This window comes from Pithys albifrons, chromosome 6 (genome assembly GCF_047495875.1).
Source record: "Pithys albifrons albifrons isolate INPA30051 chromosome 6, PitAlb_v1, whole genome shotgun sequence".
Taxonomy (NCBI): Eukaryota; Metazoa; Chordata; class Aves; order Passeriformes; family Thamnophilidae; genus Pithys; species Pithys albifrons.
The window spans coordinates 11,856,710-11,877,226 of NC_092463.1; positions in this window are offsets into that span (position 1 = coordinate 11,856,710).

A 20,517-nucleotide genomic window follows, 5' to 3' on the forward strand; every position below is an offset into this window, starting at 1 on the left:
ATATTCTAAATCAGACAAAGGAGGGATCTGTACCCAGGTGGGTAATCAAATTGCCAAACAATTGGATTTGGTTCAGCAGATCCCTTTGTATCTTATGTTTGTAGAAAAGTTTAAACTCATCATAATGAGTTCCAGGAAAGTTTTGTAAAAAATTCTTTTTTTTTTCTTTCTCTTTTTTTTTTTTTTTAAACCATTCCAGTTACACAGTTTTAGCCAGGTTATTTTCTCACCTTATCAAAACCCTGTAAGTAAGCTCATTGGGAGAGGGTATGAATTTGTGCCACATATGATATCTCAGCGATTCAGTCTAGTAGAGAATGAGCTTTTCACAAAGTGAAACAGATAAATCAGTGGTAGTGATGGAGGGCAACAGTAGTCTACGGGAAAAAATACATAGCATTCTGTAAGTCAGAGGATAAAACCCCTGTATTGTGTTGCTTAGTTTGTTTTCTTTTCTGATGATGCAGAAAAGAAAACAATGCAGAGGTCACCTTGAAAAACATTCACACTTTATTGGCCTTTCCTGGTGAGTAACCAGAAGTGAGGAAAAACGAACAAGACTCCTTCCAAGGAACAGCAGTGGCAATGGGTGCAGCTCATGACAACCATCACTGACCCATCTTTCCTGGTTTGTGTGAGTCAAAACAAAGAGTAATTGTGATGTAGACCTTCTCCATATTTTGATTTCTTGACAGAACAATAACATTGAGAAGATAAATGAAGTGATAAAATAAACAAATCCTCTAATACTTTTATTTTCTGGTTCTTTTCTCCCAGGCAGTCTGCCCAGTAGCAAGATGGTGAGTTGTAGTTTGTCAAAAGTAACAGTTTACTGGACCTGGAGAGAGAAATGGTTTGAGCAGAAGGAAATAGGCATTTCAATCACTTTGCAAAAACTGGGCATTTAGTCTCTCTGTGACTCTGATATGCTAAAAATAACTGCTTCAGGTGGTTTGTGATCAGAAGCTGTGCTGGTCATGGCTGGCCAAAGCAATCAAGGAACGGCATTGGCCACTATTGCCAAGAGAACAAGCTGATACAGACCACAACTGGCTTATTCAAAAAAGCAAACAGCCTTGAGGATCTGATCTACAAAAGCACTGAAGTAAATGGGAGTTGTGATTGATCAACACTTCCACAGGTCAGGCTGCTCTGTCCTCATTAGCCATGCTGCTGCTAACTCAGAGAAATGCTGCCATTCCTTTTCATGACGATAAGCTATTGTGCAGGAGTACCCCATTTCCTTCCACCTTGCCAAGTCCCACAGTCCTTCATGGAATGAAAGCCCCTGAAACACAGCACTGATATTCATTTTTGGTAGCCTAACATCTGCAGATGCCTCATTTTACTAATCCTGCCTGTGACTAGCTCAGGCAGGCTGGCTGATGCATTCGCAGAAAGATGGAGCTCACATGTGCAAGATCAGGAAAAAAGCCAAAACCTCAACAGACCTATGAACTCAAATAAGCAGGTTTCTGGGATTTGGACATGTCATGTCTGCCATCTAGTTACTAGTCAGGGCTCGTTCCATGTGGAAAATGAAGAGTAAATAATCCAGTACCACATAAAAGGGGAATAAATTTACTGGGACTTTTGACAAATGAGAGAAAGACTTTCAATGGTATTTTAAATGAGATGCTTGGAAAACAATATAATTAATAATTAAAATAAAAATATGTGAATTCCTAAACTTATTTTGGTTGGCTGTAAAAATAGTTGTATATGCTAAACTAATAGGCAGGAATACAAGTGATGAAGTGTTAGGACAATAATGAAGTTGAAAGCTCTGGGTCTGACCCTCAAATACAATGAGGTTAGCATGAGGTCCTGTTGGCATGAGATGTGATCTGGTAAAAGTTTGACCAGTGAAGTGGAAGCCAGGACGTCATAAATTATGTGATGATCTTTTCTTTGATTGATGGGGTGACGCACAAATTGGCACAAAGAATCACTTTCAGTTTCAGTTTACCCATCTGTAAATGAAGACATGTATCACAGTGATGTTATCAGACAGACTTAATTATTGTGAGGTAATTAAAGCTGCTCAGGTGTAAGGTATAACAGAAAAATGCAGTTTATTGCTCCTAATCTAGAGTGCTATATGAGATTTTCAGCATTTATAATCCTCTGTGTCTGTATTTCATGGGTAACTTTAGCTGTGAATAATGTTTTCCTTTATACGCACATACATGTTCTAGTTGAAAAATAATATTCTCTTTGCTTTCTAACAAAGTTTTCTGTAGTGTGGCTTGGCATTCAGGAATAAGGCTACAGTTCTGCTGAGCATTGATTTAATTTAAGTCTTCAGTTTAGTTGATATTTCTGAGCCATGTAAGATGCTGACTTGCAGATAGTTATAAAATAGCTGAAGTGCTGCTTAAAGATGTAACACTGGTGGACAGTTTATTTAGGGTATATAAGATGCCTTAACTTTACAAGCCAGAGTTGTTAATTATAACAAATACTAAATTTCTGCACAGGAACTTTTCATCTTAATTTTAGGCTTTATGTACATAAAAGATGTATAAAGGGAAGAATGAGTTAAGGGGCTTCTGAACACACTACCGGTTTTGAAATAGTGTGGCTTTCTTGCTAGAACATGATACTGGGTTTCTGTAAACGATAGAAGAGGGCTGTATAGTGATACTTTCAGCATCTCTCTGAGTTCAGAAGGTAGAAACACTCACTGGATAGGCTTGGGCATGGCTCTGTCAGCAGCAGTCTGGTTCATAGGTCAGTTTTCAGTTCCTGGTGTTAGACCAGGGCTCCCTGACTTACTGCCAGAGTGTCCCAAGGGGACCTTGTGTGGTCACCTGTTGCCTGTGTGTCCTCTGCTACTCACAGCAGGATGCCTTTATGAGAGGCTGTGTGATCCCCTCTGTAAAAACTGGACATCCTGCAATTAGGGGCAGGATCTTCAGTGGGCAATAAAGGGGGACACAGCAGGGCAGCGAACAGAGCATTTCACTGTGTCAAAGTGGGGAATGTGACATGGCTAAGAAGGTCTGGAGCTGAATACTGGACCGAGAAACATGCATTTTCACTAAGGGCTGAATAATGTATGTGAGTAAGCTGCATTCAAGCACTGGCAAAAAACTTGTCTAAATATCCTGCACTAAATATGGGGAATTAGGAGCCAATGTCAGAAGCAGTCAATGCCTCTCTGCTGAGTGCATTTGTGTTTATCAGGGAGATAGAACAGGTGTCAAAAAGAGACCGTATCTCCAGGATATTCACTGCACTCCATGTGTCAGCTCCATGGCCAGACAAACTGGCTCAGAGCAGAACTGTACCTTGGCCTGGGTCTGACCAAGGTGAGTTGGTGTCACAGTAAAACTCAAGTACCTGATCTACCCCGTGGCTTCTTTTGGGTTGGTCCCACCTGCTTGGTTTGTCTCTAATCTCAAGTCCTCCCGGGTTTTTTTTTTGCCCTGAGCAAAGCTACCACAGATTGTATGACAGGAGGGGCTGCTGTGGTCCTGCCAGGGCTGGGCTCTCTGCAAACACAGCTGGTTGGGGTGGCCCTTGACTCAGAGGGACAGTGCTGGGAGTAGTTGACACCTTCTTCCCTGTCACTGCTTGGAGTTGTCCTTTTCAGGTCTAACTCTCCTCTCACTAATTTTATTCATATGCAGTTTACTTACTTTAGTGATGTTGCCTCGTGATTTATGTTGGTGAGAGTGAATGGAGCCTGAGCCCTTGAGCCTTTTACCAAACAAAGCATGGTGTTACACTATTTCTGGATGTCATCATGTGCTGGTTGTGCAACATATAAGAATAATGCTTGGTAAGTCACTAGTACTTCAGTTCAATTTGTGCTAAAATAATCAACTACATCCCATTTAGTTTCTAAAGCCTCCTCATTGCTGCTGGAAACACCAGACCCATGACCTGCTTTTCACTCTGTGAAAAAAGGGTAAGTGAATTTACTGTGATCTCTGTTTTACAAAAAGTCTGCTGCTGCGCCCTTGAAATCAGGTGGTGTCTTATCATTGACTTCAGTGAAAGTAGGATCAGGTCCAAATTTCAAACACTTAATTTTCCAGCAGAAGAGAGTCAAGCTTGAATTGCTGTACTTCTTTGGCAAATCATGAATGGGACCTCATTATCTCTATTGGGACGTGACTTTACAGGTGATTACATGCTGAAATTATGCCACAGATAGACTGGCTCTGTCCTGAACTATGAAACTTGCTTAGAGAATCAGAGACTGCTGACTTTCAAGACACTTCATTCATTCTCATATCATGAATGGTTTTCTCGATGAATGGAACCACCGACCTTGATGATCTAGTATTGGCATTTCCTGCTAGGTACAAGCACAAAGTGATGCTGTGCCTACTGAGCAATATTCCTGCATTCTTTTAAGATGCAGAGTCATCCACACCAGCATTTACCAGATTTTCGCTCCTTGTAAGGTATTACTGTGACCTTTTTAATTTCCAAAGAATTTGATATCTCTTATGAAAACAGTACATAGATTAAGAATCAAAGGAGTTGCTTCACAAGTTTTGTATAGAAAATCTTGATCTGAGTTTCTAAACACATATTTGCTAAACTGTTATAAACCAAGAAATAACAAAATTAATTTAATTAACCTTATTCTTATTGCATATTAGAAATGAAATACAAATAGCACAGGAATAGAAAGGATTTGACCGCGACAGATGTGTTTGCTCCTGCCACATATTCCCTGAATTCTACTTTTTTAGAGGGATTATGGGGCTAAACTCAGTAGTCCATGTGTGTTTCTCAGAGTACCTAAAACGGGTGGTGCGTAGAAGGCGTGTTGAGAGTACGTAAGAGACTTAATGATTTATGAATTTATTCTTACAAAACATTTCTGAGTCAGATAAATACTGTTATTGCTGTTCTGCACATGGGTAAATTGAGGGACCAAGCTTAAGTAGCACACACGAGATCACCCAACAAGTGTAAAGAAAATAGGTTGGAACCAGAACATCTCATTTCTATTTTCATGTTCTGTAAGTGTTAGATCATCTTTCTCCCATGATTAGCTGCTATTCTGGCATGAACTCAGGACCATTATGATAGAGCTATTTTTCATACAATGGGATGAGGCTGCCATGGCTTTAATTACAAGCATGTGTTCACTGTTTTATGGCATTGTGATTGTTATGTAAGGTGATGTGTTAAATTAATGAACTTTAAATTAGGAGTTTACACTGCAAAGCCTTTGGGGCAGGGAAACTTTTCTTCCTCTGTGTTCATATAGCCCTTATTAACTTTGAGTCCTAATTAAAGACTGGACCTTACAACTTGTACACCAATACAAGACAAAAAGTAGTTACAGTTTATTCAAGGCTCAAATTGTTTTACAGAAGTAAGGAGGAAATCTCACCTTCAGGAATTTGCAGAAAAGTGCTTACTTCTGGCTGAAAACACTTTTCATAGAATTAACTGGGATGGGACACATTCTCTTAAACTCAAATTTAGGGCTGGGGGCATCCTAAACACGTCCCACAGCATATGCTCTTAAATTTTGTAAATTTAACCCAACTCTTTTGGAGAACAATGTGATGATTTCAGAAATGAATAAATGATTATACATTTATAGCTTCTTTTCAAAGAAAAGAAAGGTAGCCAATCCTTATGACTAATAACTATTATTTAAAGTACAATCTGAGACGCTTGTAAAATTTCAGCCAGGGTCTTGGCACGACTTAGTGCCCAAGAAAAGGATATCTATATTGGGAATCAGCTGCTCTTACACAATCTTTTTTGATGATTTGGAACCACTTAAAAACAAGGAGTTGATGATATAATACATTCTTTGGATTTGGAGATGTTCCCCCTATTCCTGCTTTGAATTAAGAGAATATATTGGTGGTTTAGTTAAATGTCTGTTAGTCAAAATTATATGTCTTTCTTTATCATGCTGTTAAAGCCAGATCCAGCTCTTACTGTAAACAGAAAAATACAGGTGTGGAGAACTTTGAGCTGCTCTAAGAGTGAGATTTCAAACATTGCAGTGGACTTTAAGCTGTGGTCTGTAAACCACCGAAGACCTGGGCAGTGTCTGCTGGAGGTCTGTAGGAGAGCTGGCTCATTGAATAGGATCCACTGCTTTTTGTTTGTTTGTTATTTTTGTTTGTTTATTTGGTTGGGGTTTTTTCTTTTTTTTCCCCCAACAGCTTAATGGTGTTACAAGTAGCTAAAACTGCATTAAATATTTCCCAGCTAGCACTTTCAAATGTTAACAGTTGTACTTGCCTCAGGGCTGTTATTCAGCCACTGAAACCAGAAGGTTTCTGTGTGATCAGAAGGCAGGGGTGAGTCTCAATGACAAAATTTATGAAGATGCAGTCTGTAGTCTGAAACTCTTTAAGGAACTCTAACCTATTTCCTGCTTTAGAACCTGCTCGTAAACGCAAACATCTGACTTCACCAAGCGACTGAGATGTGTTTATATCACTGTGAAAATGCAGATTGAGCTCTAATGAATTGTAATGATTTTTTTCTGATCTGATACTGTCACTATACAAGTTTTTTGGTGGGCTTGCTGCTGGTAATATGCTCTACAGTAGCTAATGATCACAAAATATTAAAGATATGATATATTATTTCATCATTTAATAGAACACATAACCACACAGTCTATATTTTTAATTTGAAAAGTTATAAATAATACAAGATAACAAGTGGTAGTTATAGAAATGTAACGCATACTCTGCATTTCATTAATAATTGTAAAAACAAGATGAGACAAAAGGCTAGGCTACATTTTGCTCCATTGAGACTCCATTCAATGTGTACCCTAGGTGGCAGAGAAATAAGCTGGCTGAAGTAAAATTTATCCATCCATATGTGTGGCATTTCTAGATGTAGTGTTCAGGAAACACTTAGCTCTAGAAGGTTCCATTTTCCCACTAAAGATAGAAGATTGTTTCACTTGTATTTTTCTGAGCCAGAGAGCTGGACCCAACAGGGAGAACATGGGTTATCAAAATATTTTTTGCTATGCAATATGCTTATAAATCACAGATTTCACAATGCTACTTATGCAGAGTTTGTGATGGCAATTGTCTGTCCTTTACAAGTGGGGCTATTAAAAGGATTTGTCACAGAAATTCTTGAGGAGAGAATAATCTTTGGCCATTTTTAGACTGATGCAATACAAAATTACAAATGAAAATAAAACACAGCTAAACCCTGAGTGAAGAAATAGACACAGCTTGGGGAGTCCACTCCAGGTGACTTGCTAAAAGAAGAAATTGATTTCAACAGCGATAGTAGATCAATAATGAATTGCTGAAAATAAATTAAAGACATTACTTGGGAATCAGTAGAAAAGAAACTGTATCCATTTGTATCCAATTTAAATTTCTCCAAGTGCCATGAATAAACTGTGAAATGTATCTTTAATATAAAGTTTTTAATTAGAACTGGCAGTTCTGAACCTGTTGTTGGCAGGAGCCAACCTACTGAAAAAGAGCCCGATGCAAAAGACTGTAAAGTGCATTTGCTTGCTGCTTTAGCATTTAACAATTAAAAAGGAAAGGAAAAAAAAACCTATCAATCATTAAAACTCAAAGTTGTGTTTCAGCATCAACATTAGAAGATTTTTTCTCTGTGGTTAAAGCACTTTGGAAATTTCAACTGTCATTTTTTACAATAGGTAAAAATGTGCCAAATAGGTGCCAAATACAGCTAGTTTCCCGAAGGATGAAACTTGTTTTCCAGGAACACACACAAAAAAAGAAAAAATAAAAACAAAGGAGAAAAAAGCACTTGCTGTAGTAGGTTCAGCAATCTATGTACCATCCTAAACCCCACTGCTGGATTGCTAGTGCAGGTAATCCTTCCACAGTTGTGACCTGATTCAAGCAGTCAACCAAGCATATGCCGAATTACACTTTGCTTAAATTGTATGGTCTTTATCAGGACTTATACATGTGCTTCAAGTTCAATACCTGAATTTTAAATAGGGGTTACATATGACACCTGCTTGGCAGAAAATACTTAGTTATTTTCAAACATGCTTGCACTGCATGCTCCTAAGTGGTGCTAATGCTTTTGAAAATCCCATCCTAGGCTGAGTAAAACAGGTGAATTTGTTGTTTTAGTGAACATTCATGGGGGACAAACACAAGTTTTTGTTAAGGGACAAAAGGTTAGGTGAATGAAAGGGCAAAGTGCCCCATGCCACCTGCCTCTGCTCATTCTTCGGAGAAGCATGAGTCCATCTGCCTTTCCCTTCCACTCTGTTTTAGGGGCCTTGGTGGCTTCTGCACTCCCTTTCTTTCATGTTGCTCTGTTTGTGGTGCCGTTCTGAAAAACCCATTTTTTCTGCAGTTGAAGCCCAGTAACCCTTGTCACTGACCTCACCAGCCACGTGTTCAATGTGAGCATGACTCATGGTAATGATGAGGAATCCTTATTCTCTCTAATTTGCCCTTCCCAAGGAAGGAAGTGGGGGTGGAGGTGAGGGGGGGTGGGGGGGAGGAGAGTGGAGAGTGGTGATGGTGGCAGGGGGGTGAGGGAGATTCTGATATTTCCAAACTCCCTTGCTGGAAGTGTTGTGTCAGTTCTGATAATGCAGTGGAGCACATAAATCCTTAGGCTGACTTGCGATTCCCAGCGCACCCTTTGTAGTCTAATTGAGGAATTGTTTTTCTGTCAGTCACATACTGTGGTGGAAATGCAAGAATGTGAGAAACAATAGGAGCAGGCTCGTACTGAGTCAAAACAGATAAAGCCAAATTGCTTGTTGAACTGAAAGATGGGAGCAAGCAAGTTGGTTAGAAACCCATTGCTGCCGCTGGTGACTGTGCAAATGGTACAATCACTCAGTGTGGGGCACGGGGGATGGGGCAGGAAAACCAGCAAGAATTTGATGAATCTTCTCTATGTGGAAGTGGAAGGATAAGGGCATCAAAATCACAGAGTGTGCTCCAGTCTGCAGGGCAAGGAGAGAACTCTGCAGATTCATTTGGAGGTAAAAACCAGCCCGGGTGAAATAAGCCCATGAGCAGGTTGGGTGTGGAGGGAGTGGTGCCTGGAGTGTGCGGGAGGGAGGGAGTGGGGCTGGCTGTGCTGCTCGCAGGCTGCCGGCAACACGCTGGAGCAGGTCAAGATGGCTGCACAAGGGAGCACGTGGCAGGCTTCTTTCTCCTCTGGAGACTTTTGTTTGTTATTCCTTTTCTGGTAATTTCCTCTAATCTGAAGAACAAGATGTCCTTAATGAAAACAGATGTTTTGCTCCCTTGCATATGGAAAAAAAATAAATTCCCCCAAAAAAGCATAAGCCCAAGTAATGCTGAAACCAGTGGTGGGTTTCCATAAACCTCTTCATCAATGCCCTGACCTGGCTTCTCATTTCCCACTGACAAGCCATGGAAGCTGTTCATGCAAAGGTCCCGGGTAAGACTTGGGTGTAGGGGCGGGTGAGCTGTGTGCCTCTCTAGTATAAACACCACACTGAGCTGGCTCACAGCTTTCCTCATCCGTGGTCTCCCACTGTGAGATCCTGGTCAATGGCAGCTTTTGTCATTGGCTGCAGCGTAACTAGGAATTGGTCCCAGTATTTAATTTAAAGCACAGCACACAAAACACCAAAATCATAACATCCCTGCTACATTTATAGAGCTGCATAAGCCACCAATTAACAAATGGATGAGATACTGAACTTTGCTTTGCCATCTGTCTTTAATTACATAAAATAACTTGAAGCAATTAACAAGAAAGAAACACTGTGACACAAATAAATAAATCCTATTGATAGAAACAGATGAGGGAATAGTTAGGATATTTGAATATATGGATGACAGTCACTAAAACTACATAATCCACACCCAATAATATGGCAAGTATTATCTAAAAGATTTACACTGACATAACCAATTATTTTTGAAAAATAATAGTTACCTGTGAAGATGCAGAGAAACAAAAGGAAAGCTCTATGTGACTACAAAAGATGTGTAGTCCATCCAACAGTCTAAGTTTTGTCTTTCACAGATAAGAGAAATTAATATCAACAGAAAAATATACAAAGCATGAGGTTTCATAACTGTGGACCTACAACCAGTCACGTAAGTCTGTGTGCTTATAAGCATTTAGGCTCCAGTGGGGATTAGGCTTTTTAACACTTTCCAAGGTTTAAGTTCTAAGTCCATTTTTTCAGCATTCAAATACACTTGTTTTCCTTCTCTGTTTAAGCACTTAGGAAAAATGAGTGCTATACCATAGTCATTGAGTGACTGCTGAGTGGATTAAGAACTGACTGATAGATGTCAAAAAACAGCTGTCAGCTCCAAATGAAAGCTCTGGAGTCAGTTTGCAGAAGTGGGTGTTACACTTGGCAGGCCACAGAATTGTCCTCAGTAGTTGAGAGACAAGTAAATCCCTAGTAAAACAATGCTTAGTAAATTAGGGAGGAAATTAAAATTGGTGGTATGATAAATAAATTGTGAAGATGGAGCAGCCTAAATTCGGTGAACAGGACCTCTGCAGAAAAGATGAATTTTAAATCATGTAGTGTCTGTATTGATGCAATAGAAATCATATCCCAAGGGCAGTGCTTGAAAAGTCTTTGGTATCATTGTGGAAAAGCAATTGAACACAGGACTCAATCTGATGGTGTGAAAGACGTCCTCTTTGAATAAGTTAGCAGGGACATACAAGTTGACTATATGGCTGTGGTGTGTTGCAGTGCAGTGAGTGCTAGAAATCTGAGAAAGGGTGGGAGAAAAGGCATAAGAACTGCTTGTAGATTGGAAAGCATGTTTTGTTTCCCTTACCAAAATAAAATGACTGGATTACAGTGCATAATTACCTTCAAAACAAGAAAAAAAATGTCTTGCATCAGATTAATGTATTACAAGAATCAGTGGGTGGAAATGTAAGCCAAGCAAATTTAAGCAAGCATTGAGGCTTGGATCTGTAGCAGTAAGTGTGACAAACTGCTGAAACAAACTGCCCAAGAAAGTGATTGTGCACATATCTAAAACTGAAACCCTTTATGGAAAACATGTGTCAGCCAAGCAGAAATTATTGGGCTTAGTATATGGGAAATGGGGTAATGTCTATGACACAGAAGAGGTTGGACAGGATAGTTAATGGTCCTTTCTGACCTCTAAAGTCATAAATAAAGGACAATGTCTTAAATATTTTAGGCCAAATTATATTTATTTCATACAGCTAAGTCATCCAACTCATCTCAAGGAAACATCGAGGCAAATAGTATCAGAAGCAGCAAGTGGTATGGTCTTCTAAAAGATAAAACATATTAAATGTGCCTTTTGCATTAATATGTAACATCATAAATTCTGTATATTACAGATTTGGGGAGCAAGGCTATGGTCAGGATGCTCCAAGTTGGCACTCAGCAAGAAAGGTACTGTGCTCAGTGAGTGAGCTGAGAGATACACAGATAGGGTGGAAGTGTGGGTGAGTGCATATATCGAGCCCTGAATATGTCATTTGACACTGTTTCAGGTATTCCTGTTGAGAGAAAGAATTCAATTGTTTTGGCGGGGAACACTGCTGTGTAGACTGAAATGGGAGAAAGTATGTAAACAAAGAGCAACGATCAATTGTAGCTTGTAGAAATGTATTTTGGGTCATGGCAGGGACTTTTGTCAGACAGTGTTCTATTTAATATCTCTATGGTAATCTCAAAGTAGAGGTAAACAGCACGATAGTGACATGTGCTGATGATATTAAACCAGGAAGGAACTCAGAAAAAGACAGCAGATAAATTATATCAAAGGACAGGGAGATATTAGAAAGCTGAGTACAAAATCACCCAAACAACTCAGGAAAAAAGAAAAACAAAGAAAAAAAATTATAAATGGAAAACAAAAAGAGGGTTTGTTATGGAATGTAAGTGTCCTGGCCATCAGTATTGCTGACAGAGTTTCAAAGTGTAGTGGAGAGGAGACCAGATGGGAGAGGGTTATGAATTTGCATAGTGATAAAGGCTGTGCATGTACACACATGTCACGACACAGAGAGGTAATAGTGCCCGTGTAAAGCTCTGTACTATTACATTCAATTCTGTGTTCAATATTGACAGCCCCTGACTGACTGGAAGATGCTGGAAGAAATCCTACAACGATTCAAAGGCTGCAAAAAACACTTTGGAGGGACCGTCAGGCTCAAATCAAACATTTTGTTAAACATAAACTTAACTTTAATGTATGAGTTGTGCAGCAGATTTACCACCCCCTTTACAGCCCTGCTAGGGGGCTTTAACAAAGGAACTACGTATCAAATTAAACAGTGAGCATATTAAAGCACTTCATTAGTCTGGATCAGAGTGCGTTTGGTTAGACCTGTGAGGAAACGTTGCAAGAAGTCACATCTGTGAGCCCTTGGCCACTGAAAGGCGCATATTGGCTGCATCGAAATCAGCAGACAGTCATTTATTTCCATAAGGCTGGGCTGCTACATTCTTATGCATGGAACAAAGGTCTGTAAAATCCTAAAGTAGCCAACATTATATAACTGAGAGAGATTAAAGCAGTGAAATCATGGCTTTTTGAGTGAATTGGTTTTTTAAGGTGCAAATTGGAAGGCTGTCAGATGGTCTTTCAAGGGGAGCTCATATTTCTGGGATTTTTAGGATAGGTTTGAATAAAGCACAGGAGAATTTACATCCTTACATTGGAAGGCTGGAAGTTCTTTCCTATCCCAAGATTTTCTGATCATATATGGTTGCTATCAAAGCTCCACAGCTCAAGGTGGGAGGAATGGTTCCCTTCTGGGGTCTGAAATCATCCCTCTGACTGTTTATAAAAGAGATCCTGTGAGGCTGAATTCCTGATGCTGATTTTCAAACCAAGGAAAATTAATCTTTAAAGAATAGGGCTGTGAAATGCTAGACTGGGATCACACATACAGTGGGAATATTTCTTCTGTGTAACCATTTATTGTGCTTTTAACTGAGAATTATCTGAAGTAGCAAGCAGCTAGTTCTCTAAGAATGGCATTTTTGGGAAGTTAGTACTCAGTTCTTTTTGAAACTCAGTAGAGATTAATACCTATCTCTTCAGTTTCCTAATCATTGCCACAGATTGAGCCAGGTTCTTTTTGTAAATTCTATGCAGAAATAGTGTGGAAAAAATCTCTCTTCTGGAAAAAAATCTCAGTGTTTTGCTTAAATAATTATTCTAGACTTATAATGCAGTAAGTGTCACAGGATTTTATAGTTAGTATTAGCAAATCATTGCATAAAAGAACATGTAACATTTAATTTTATCATTCAGAAATGTATTAGTAAAAAAAAGTGTTGATTTTGATAGGGGTGCTCTTCTGGACTTGACTAACCAATATCCATGAGAAATTCATAAAACCCCTGCATATGTTATGAAATAAGTAACAGGGAAAGATGAAGTGAGTGACAATTAGTTTGGAGCATCCCTTTACAAATCTTCATTGAACAAATACTTGAAAGTCGTGTTTGTCATCACAAGATTGAAGTCAGGATATGGGATTAAATTATTCATGAGTGAGTATCTACAGATCCTTCTCCTTTTTCTTCTTTCTCCTTAACCTCTATAGTCCAGTTTTATGTTGTACTGCTTCATTCATTCCCTAGTGCTTTTTGTCTCCTGACAGGATGTCTCCATAAGCTATTGAAGTGCCTAACTCACAACCTATTGCCTCTCCTCATGCATTTACTTAGTTTTAACATTCGGGACTCAGTCCCCTTTGAATGTTGAATTGCTACAGCAATTGTTAAATATTTTATGTGTAGCACAATACAAAAGCTACCAAAAGAGGGCAACATATGAGCCAACAATAAGAAATGCATTCTGACAAGTTTATGGTTGTATATTTGTGACACCCTCTCCCCCTTTTATTTTTTTTTAAAGAGAAAAAAATTTTAGCAGAGCTGGTCAGTAAACAGAATTCCCATTCTATGGGAAGTTCCAGCACTTGGAAAAAAAATGAAGGTGCTGAAATTTTCAGGGATTGAAAATTCAAAAATATATTTGGCATGATGGAAGTGTTCCATAAGTGTCAAATCATTCTCACACCAGAAAGCCCAAAAATTATAATGACATTAAAATATTCAATTTAGTAGGAGAAATGTTAAATATGTGAATGTTATATAAAGTTCAAAATAAGATTAAACAAAACAAGGAACCACTTAAATGTTTCCACTTTATGGAAAACAGTAATTTAAGTAGCATTTAATGTAAATAATATTTGTCTGCATTAAAATGTTGTCAAAATAAATATGCTCTCAAAAAAAGCAAGCTGATTAAGAAGAAGTTGTATTTCCTTAAAGAATGCTTCCTCTAAACATTGTTTAATTATGTTTTCTCTCTATGAAATGTCTGAGACAATTTCAAAATTCCCTTAATAACCCTGCACAAGGTTAAGGTAGGTTGGCTGCATCCCAGGACTGTCCCAAGTGCTCTGTTTGTGAAGTGAGGGAACGCCAAGTGCCCAAATGCCAGCATGTGAGCTCAAGAGGTACTATACCCTGGACAACACCAAATGTGCACTCATTGGCAAACAGTTTATTATAAACAAAGGTGGTGGGGTTTTTTTTCAATTATTCAATAGCACTCCAATGAATTACACAGTCTTGAACACATGCCAGCAAGGCAATGGGTACAATAAGCAAATATAATCTACCTCACTTAGGGTAAATATTTGGCTACAAATGTATTGAGAGCTCTTTAATTCTTTGTACACTTCTGTGATGAGAACCAGAGGAAAAGCAGTGGCAATGTAAGGACTGGAGGGTGATTTTTCTCTTATCAGCTGCCCAGATAGGCTAGCTGCCAGTCAAATTAAAAACCTCACTGGAGGAAACGAATGAAGACCTGTAGGTGTAGATATCTGTTGTTTATACAGCTGCCCCAACCAGAATCAGCCACATCTTCATGGAGATATGCAAAAGTCTGTGGCAGTGTCCAGAAGGTTGACTGGAATTCAGGGCACCCCAGGGTTTTGGTTTGATTCCCACCCCCCCACCCCCACCCCCCCCACCCCCTTTATTTGTCTCATCTCTTTTTTCAAAACAAACTTCTGTTTTCTACTTGCCTCTATTATGGCTTAGAATACTGGAAAGTATCTGGGAAGGAGAGGGAGGCAGGTCTATGATCTGTTTGGAGGGCAATGAAGTATTTGGAAAGTTTGGAAGTACTCACCCATTTGGAAGACAGGATGTTCTGCTTGGAGGAGCAATACCTTATCTTTTCTCATTTATCCATGTCCTGCTTTTGCATCTGTATTTCTGTGGATTCCAAAAGAAGGAAAGATTTATTCTTCCTAGTCAGAAACAAGTAGAGGTTTCTGTCTGGAGAGTTACTCTACTGTCTGATCTATCACGTGAACAATGACTTCACATTGTTCACCTGATGAAGGGCTGCAGAATCACAGGAACTCAAATGAGATGTTCAGTATAGGAATGACAGTTTTGCACAGTCTCTGTGTGGCTAGATTGAGTGTATTGACCCTAATCACAGTGTTTTTAGACATCTCCTATATTCTGGATATGCAGGAAGATATTTATACTCATTGGCTTGTCCTGCATTCCTTGTACTACTCATCTATTTTTGATTAATGTCTTGATACTCCTTCCCAGGCAATGATGCTACCTTTGGAAGACAGACAAGGAGCAGTTATGGAATATAACATATATATTTTAATGGCACTGAAAGATGTGGTTTATTATCTGGTTATGTTTATCTGTAGGAAGAAAGGTAACTTGCATCCTTAAAAAGCCTTTCCTCATGGATATGAGCCTACATGTCTGATTGCCATCTTATATCTCCACTTTACCCAGCAGCCCAGTGACTGGTGTTTATTCAGGAAAGAATTGGCCCATGCACACAGACACACTGATTCTCACAAATGGTTCTGTGTATGCCTTGGCTTCTAGACTTCTGCCAAATTCAAGCCCAAATTCTAGGAAGCAACAATAACACTAACAGGAATCATGTCAGACTTGAAAGTGATTGCTTTAGCTCTGTGAGCACAAAATGGACTTAATTTTCTTCCTTAGAAATGATTTTTAAATATGCCTTGGCTTCTCTGAGCCAGCATAGCTTTACCCTGCCAGTCAGGTTACGAGGAGGAATCTGTTACCCCCTTTTGCAGATGTGGTGTGTGAGCCTAGTTACATCACATTTAGAGGCAGATGGAACTCTGGAGGAAGCTCCAGTATCCAATCATGTGCTTTCTGCCCCTTGCTATTGATTCTTGTGGTTAGTCTGTTTCTGATTTTATTTTTCTCTGTAGTTTAAGGGCAAGTCTGTGGTTTGCCCCATGTGCCCAAAGAAGGGAGCAAGGGTGCAGAAGACTGCCTGAAAATAAATAAATCAGAAACAGATAGACTAATTACAAGGACAAATGCCAAGGAATGGAGAACACACAGCATCCTCATGATGAGATATGCCTGGCCTGTTGGAGGAGAGATGGGTGTTTCACCATGTGATGTAACTCTGCACCACACAGAAGAAGAGACCCAGAGCATCGCCTTCCTCTCCTGGCTGAGCAAAACCCTCTTGTGTGGTTTGTCCACATGGCATCCCAGCATGGGGAGGAACAGCTTCCCTGAGGTAGGGGTGGGGAGGAGAAAGGCTGGGAAATGAGAAGCTGCTCTTGCCTCCCCGGTGCCTGCCCAAACAGCCAGCAGGACTAAGCTGACATGAGGAAGGATGTAATCTACTCCTGGTTGTTTCATGCTCAAGGCACATTACTTCCTTCCATGGAATAAGGGGATAGTCATGGATGTCATTGTGACTCACAGTCTCCTGGGGCAGCATGGCTCTGTGCCATGCCTATAATCAGATGACCCAAGGGGTGAATTAGGAAGGCTTTTGATGTCATTCTCTGAGCACTGCACCACAGGAGACAAAGACTTCTTAACGTAACATCAGGCTATCTCTTAAACATAACCATGAAACTAACTTTGACTTGCCAGCAGCTGGTACAGACAGTGGCCTCCCTACACTGCTCTGGCACTTAGCATAAGAAATGTCATTATGTGGGTGGATTAGGCAGAACCTGTCAAAGTTGTGTGCATGTTCTTTGGCTGCGTTTCCCTCTCTGGGCTAATAATGCTAAAGAGATGGGGAGTGGGTTGACATATTTTCTGGTATGTGTCATGTAACCCAGTGAAGTAGAGGACATGCCAGTCACAAGACTTTGTGCTTTAGCAAGGTGCAGGCAGCAGTGACATGCTGCAGTGGCTAGCAGTCTTAATCCTATGTGTATTCACACCATTAGTGCCTTCATCATGGTTACAGATTCCCCAGGATTTTCTGACAGATTCAGAGGTATGTTTGGAGAAAAAGGTAAGGAAATGTATCCAGGCAGATATTGATTAAGCTCATGTTACCTACAGACCCTGAAGCTCTTTACAAGCTGACTGACATGATCCCCATAAGAACCACTGAATCTGGCACAGATGTACAGGGGGAAATATTCAGTGACTGTTTCACAATGTGCAGAAGTGCTCCATATCAGTTCAGCAGATGATAGAAACAATAACTATGCCTGGTAAGAAGAGATTTCTAGGACAGAAGATTCTAAAGCAAGACAGCCAGAGACTGATGAAATTTAGGACACAGTCACTGTTGCTGGTTCCCTAAACAAGCGTTAGGGCAGTAGATAGAAGTATTGGAGTGAGAGAATTTCCTAATGTCCAGCACAATCTCAAGGTAATGAGAACAGGGAAGAGCAGTGTATCCAGTCTCACAGAGAAGCCTGGTTTTGCACAGCTCCCTGCTTAACACCTGTCGTGAGGAGCTGAAGTTTAGTCCCTGGGCTGAGGCAATATGTCAGGTGGGTTCCTCTCAAATCACCATCAGAGTAACAGGAGATGATATAAGCATGTATGCCCAATGTGACAGAAATGCTATTTTCTGTCACAGCCAGCAAGATTGCAAGCTATGTTTTGTTGTTGGAAAAAGATGTATCAGCTTGGGTGTCAGCTGCATACTATATACTACATAGCTATACCTCCTGCAAACACCCATCATCGCTGTGATGTGGGTGTCAGACACAGCTTGTTACCAATTAGTCAGCTGGTACCTTGTATGTGGGGCTGAGGAGCTGGACAGGAGCTTCAGGGACTGCAACAGAACGCTCTGAGGGATGTCCTATGCCAATTCTGCCATATGGGAGGAAGAGACTGAGGATACTGATGAGATGGGAGATTACTCTGACAATTTATTCTTGCTTGCACTGCATGACACTTGTGTGAAGTGGAGACAACCTGCAACGTGATATCTGACACAGAATTTGTGATATCCCTTGACAAGTGTGACTCTGCTCAGATTGCTAGATAACATCACATCTCCAGTTGTGTAACATCACCATGCTCTCTAGATTCTAGGCATTTAAACATTATTGAGCTGACTGTTTGTGCCCTGTGGAGGGAATTCAAGTACTGTTTATCAGTGGAAATGTTAATTATGTGTCCTTTGTTGGGAGTAAAGCAACCTGCTTTCTCATATGTCTGCATATTGAAAGTAGGAACTCATTGGAGATAAAAAATGTGTGCCAGCAGGGATAAGGGAAGTACTTTCATCTGTGTGTGAGTACACAACGTGCAGGGTACACAAGAGTGTTTTGGTAGACACCAGTGTTTTGTAATTCAAGGATCAGGTAACTTAAAAACAAAAATATCCATTGCTGCCTTGATACTTTCCATTTACAGACAAATAAAAATTAAGTTAAACTCTGTTCTTTTATTGCCTTTATTTCTCCCTACCATGTTTTTTTGTCTGTTTTCTTGCATAGTAATGTGTATGTTGTTTGGTTGCTTGTTTGCTGTAATTTGAAATATTTTACATGTAATTTTCTGAACTCTTGCAGAGCAGAGATACTAGTAAATGTCTATGTTTATGCACCTTTGTTCATGTACAAAGAATGATGAATATTAATGAAATACACATCTCTGCAGTTCTTTTATGCTTAAGATCCCCAAACAGAAATTATGAGTATTCAAATAAAATAGAACTGATCCAAAATGTACATATTTAGCTTAGACAACAGCAGCTTCTAGATATGTGCTTCTTTCTGCTGTTGGAAATCTGTCAGTTGAACAAAGAGCAGGATATAGTGTGAATCAGGCTGTCCTAAAAGCTTTATGTGATAGACACACTTTATGGTGTTAGTTCCATTTCTCTCACATTTCAAAAGCCTAATTATCATGAGGAAAACTCTACAAAATTGGTTTTTTTTGTAGTCAAGGACTGCAATGTTTTTTAAAAGTCAGAATACATGTTAAAAGAACACATTTTGTCCCAAGGCTTATGGTTCAGCTGTAGGAAGCTTCTTCTTGGTCCATCCATCTGAAAAATTATTCCTGAAAAGTCATTTTGCATATGGGTGTTTTTGCCATTATTCAGGGAGAAAAAATATAAATGAGCTGTAAAGCTTGTGTTGTTCTGAACTCTTTCTCTCTTTCACCGATGAGTTCATCAAACAAAATTCCACAAGAAACAAATGTTATTGTGAGATTAGCAGAATGAATGCCAGAGTTCAGATACTAAACTTTAAAAAAAAAAACAGTGAGCTTAATGACGTGAAGGAAGTTGTTGTTTAAACATCAAGGTCAATTATTTCGTTAAATATTATTTAAAAGTTACTTGCCTTGAAACAAAACCAGTGCTATCCATTTCCCAAAAATGCAAACAGATTATTCTGCCCTGTTTGTCAGCTTCACTAGATAACTTCTGTTTGATCTTCAAATGAAACCAGTTTCTGTTTCAGAATTATATAACACACTGCCTCTAAAAAGAAAAAAAATCTTAAGGTTGGACTGCTGTTTACTTTCCCTTCTAATCCTGTGAGAAGATTTGCATAAGAAAAGCAAGTAGATTTGAGTCTAGGTTTTGCTGTCTACATCTAAAGCACGAGCACCACTCAATCCTCTCTATCTATTCAGAAAGAGAAGGATTGTTTTTGTAAGTCAGGTGAGTAGGAAATCTTTCAGTAAGTTCAGAAAGGTTCCTCTAAAAGTAATAAGGGCTACTTATCAAGACTAAATGGAGCTTAGTTAAATAATTACAATGGTCAAACACTGAGAATTTAAAACTTAAAACCCCCAGTACCAGGTCTGTTCCCCCATACCATATACTTAGGTTTAAAACAACATCCAAAATTGGTATTTCCTGGATCTTGCAAAGCAGCCCCTTGTATTTGCAACTAGCCTTCTCTCAGTTCATAACAGCATCAGTTTCATGGGGGACCTCAGTGAGTAGAGCATGCTGGGTGATAATAGAGCTCTGGGTGTCAGGACCAAGCAAGTGCCCCCAGCTACAAGTGTGACTCCTGAAGCAAACCAGTTAACTCCTCTGTAGAATGGGAACAGGGACTCATACCTACAAGAGTGCTGTGAAGCAGAATAGTTTAATGTGTGCAATGTATGCTAATTTTTTTTAGTGTATAGAAATGCAAGTTATTATTTTTTAGGGAGAGGATTCGAAGGGATGTTTTGGATCACAGGGTCAAGTCTCTTGCTGTGGGTGGTAACCACATCTCAGAAGCTGGTTCCCAAACCTTCCGTATTCCAGCTTCTTTCAT